The following is a 2500-nucleotide window of genomic DNA, read 5'->3' as shown; positions in this document are numbered from 1 at the left end:
GACTGTGTGTGCGCGCGCGCGCGCTCGACTTGCGACACGAGGCGCGCGATCGAACGGAAGCGAGGCGCTCGGCGATTCCCGATCTCTCCGAGATCGCGGCGTCAGCTGGGCGCGTACCGGTGGTAACCTATGCCGCGCGCGCGCGCGCGCGCTGAAGGGCCGAGAGCCGTACAGATCTCTCGTGCCCGATGGTTTTTCAAAGACTTCCGCCCCGGCTCCTCGCCTCGCGCGAGAGACGCTCACGATTATCGCGTGACAATCATCTCTTTTTTTTGCATCTCGTTGTGCCGCCTAATAGCCCCCGTTAAAAGGGGCGGCGGTCCGCGCGTGCTCGGACGCGCGGCCAGGCTGATCGAAGGGCCCGAAAAAAACCCGAGACGCATACGGAAGTACACGTTTAAGCGTCACTTTGTGAACGCAAAGCAAAAACGATTACCCTGAACGGTGGATCACTTGGCTCGTGGGTCGATGAAGAACGCAGCTAATTGCGCGTCAACTTGTGAACTGCAGGACACATGAACATCGACATTTCGAACGCACATTGCGGTCCACGGATACAATTCCCGGACCACGCCTGGCTGAGGGTCGTTTCAATACCGACATACTGCTTGCGCCCTTGGCGCGTACGACGGCTACGGCGCTTAGCGATAAGCGCCCGAAGCTTCGACGCGCGTACGGACGTACGAGCGATCGTTGGACGTTCGCCACGAGTGTTGTGCGAGATCTCCTCTCTCTCTTTACGAGAGAGCGAGTTTGTCTCCACGCACTTGGGCGTCGTCCGAAATGATACGGGAGCGGATGTGACTGAGCGGTTAACGCGCGTGATGGTGTCGTCGCGCCGCCGCAGCCGTCGCTGCCGCCATCCGGAGACGCTCGTCTCTCGGAGCTGCTGTGGCTCTTTGCGCGGCGCCGATCGCCACGTCGCGCCGCGATCACACACGTAGCGGTGTATCGGGCGAGCCGACCGCGTGAACCGAGTCCACGAAAGTTGTGTAACAACTTAGAGGTTAGGACCGGCACGCGTCGTCGTGTACTCGTCGAACGACCGCGTGTGTTTGTGTATCGTATCGCAACACCGTCTATCCTGTCCCCCTGTCGTGTTGCGCACGACGACGACGAACCGTCGCGTCTCGTCGCGCGTGCGTATAATATGATATATTTTTGATTTCGACGACCTCAGAGCAGGCGAGATTACCCGCTGAATTTAAGCATATTATTAAGCGGAGGAAAAGAAACTAACTAGGATTTCCTTAGTAGCGGCGAGCGAACAGGAAAGAGCCCAGCACCGAATCCCGCGGTTCCGCCGCAGGGAAATGTGGTGTTTGGGAGGGTCCGCTTATCCCGAGGCGTCGCGCCGCGTTCAAGTCCATCTTGAATGGGGCCATTTACCCGCAGAGGGTGCCAGGCCCGTAGCGACCGGTGCGCGTCTCGGGAGGATCTCTCCTTAGAGTCGGGTTGCTTGAGAGTGCAGCTCTAAGCGGGTGGTAAACTCCATCTAAGGCTAAATACGACCACGAGACCGATAGCGAACAAGTACCGTGAGGGAAAGTTGAAAAGAACTTTGAAGAGAGAGTTCAAGAGTACGTGAAACCGTTCAGGGGTAAACCTAAGAAACCCAAAAGATCGAACGGGGAGATTCATCGTCAGCGACGCTGGCTTCGCGTCGGTGGGCGATGTCCCGCGCGGGTCCTCGCGGCTCGCGCGCGGGCACGCTGCCGTGCGTTCGACGTCCGGCGTTCGTCGTCGTGCACTTCTCCCCTAGTAGAACGTCGCGACCCGCTGGGTGTCGGTCTACGGCCCGGGTGCGGTGACTGACGCGTCGCCGGTAAAACGGCACGCGTCAAACCCCCGGTTGCCCGGCCGGCTGCCCGGCGGTACACGCAAGGTATCAGGCCGCACGTTTTCGAATGAAACGCGCTCGCGCGCGCCCGTTCACCTCGGTGTGCGAGCGCGTGTGTGTCGCGCTAATTGGTTGTGCGTCGAGGCCGTCGCAAGCGCGCGCCACGGTACACGGAGGCTAACGGACCTCGTGCCGTCACCGGTCCTGGCCCGCTGTTGGTCGTACGGTTAACCTTCGACAGGCCTGCGTAACGTTCCATCCACTCTAACCCCGGGCCTCTTCATCGGGGGTTCGGCGGCGGCGGGTGGGACCGATACCGGTCGGCGACGCTACTGCTTTGGGTACTCTTAGGACCCGTCTTGAAACACGGACCAAGGAGTCTAACATGTACGCGAGTCATTGGGACTTGAGCGAGATACCTAAAGGCGTAATGAAAGTGAAGGTCGGCCCTGGTTGTCGACCGAGGGAGGATGGGCCGCGTCGCGATGCGGCTCCGCACTCCCGGGGCGTCTCGTTCTCATCGCGAGAAGAGGCGCACCCAGAGCGTACACGTTGGGACCCGAAAGATGGTGAACTATGCCTGGTCAGGACGAAGTCAGGGGAAACCCTGATGGAGGTCCGTAGCGATTCTGACGTGCAAATCGATCGTCGGAACTGGGT

General features: G+C 60.2%; 2 non-coding genes across 2 annotated transcripts in view; both read left to right on the top strand.

The window, feature by feature from the left end:
• Positions 1-433: 433 nt before the first annotated feature.
• Positions 434-588, top strand: LOC143904478 (5.8S ribosomal RNA). The gene has a single exon (XR_013258918.1). It is a non-coding gene; the product is annotated as a 5.8S ribosomal RNA (ribosomal RNA).
• Positions 589-1171: 583 nt separating this feature from the next.
• The window catches only part of LOC143904480 (large subunit ribosomal RNA), a 4203-nt gene continuing 2874 nt past the window's right edge, over positions 1172-2500 (top strand). Inside the window, exon 1 of the ribosomal RNA XR_013258920.1 lies at positions 1172-2500. This exon is cut by the window's right edge and continues 2874 nt beyond it. This is a non-coding gene — a ribosomal RNA (large subunit ribosomal RNA).

This window comes from Temnothorax americanus, unplaced genomic scaffold (genome assembly GCF_048541705.1).
Source record: "Temnothorax americanus isolate GAGA-0224 unplaced genomic scaffold, ASM4854170v1 Scaffold52, whole genome shotgun sequence".
Lineage (NCBI taxonomy): Eukaryota > Metazoa > Arthropoda > Insecta > Hymenoptera > Formicidae > Temnothorax > Temnothorax americanus.
Note: the sequence above shows the minus strand (reverse complement) of the source record. Positions and strands in the feature narration are given on the sequence as shown.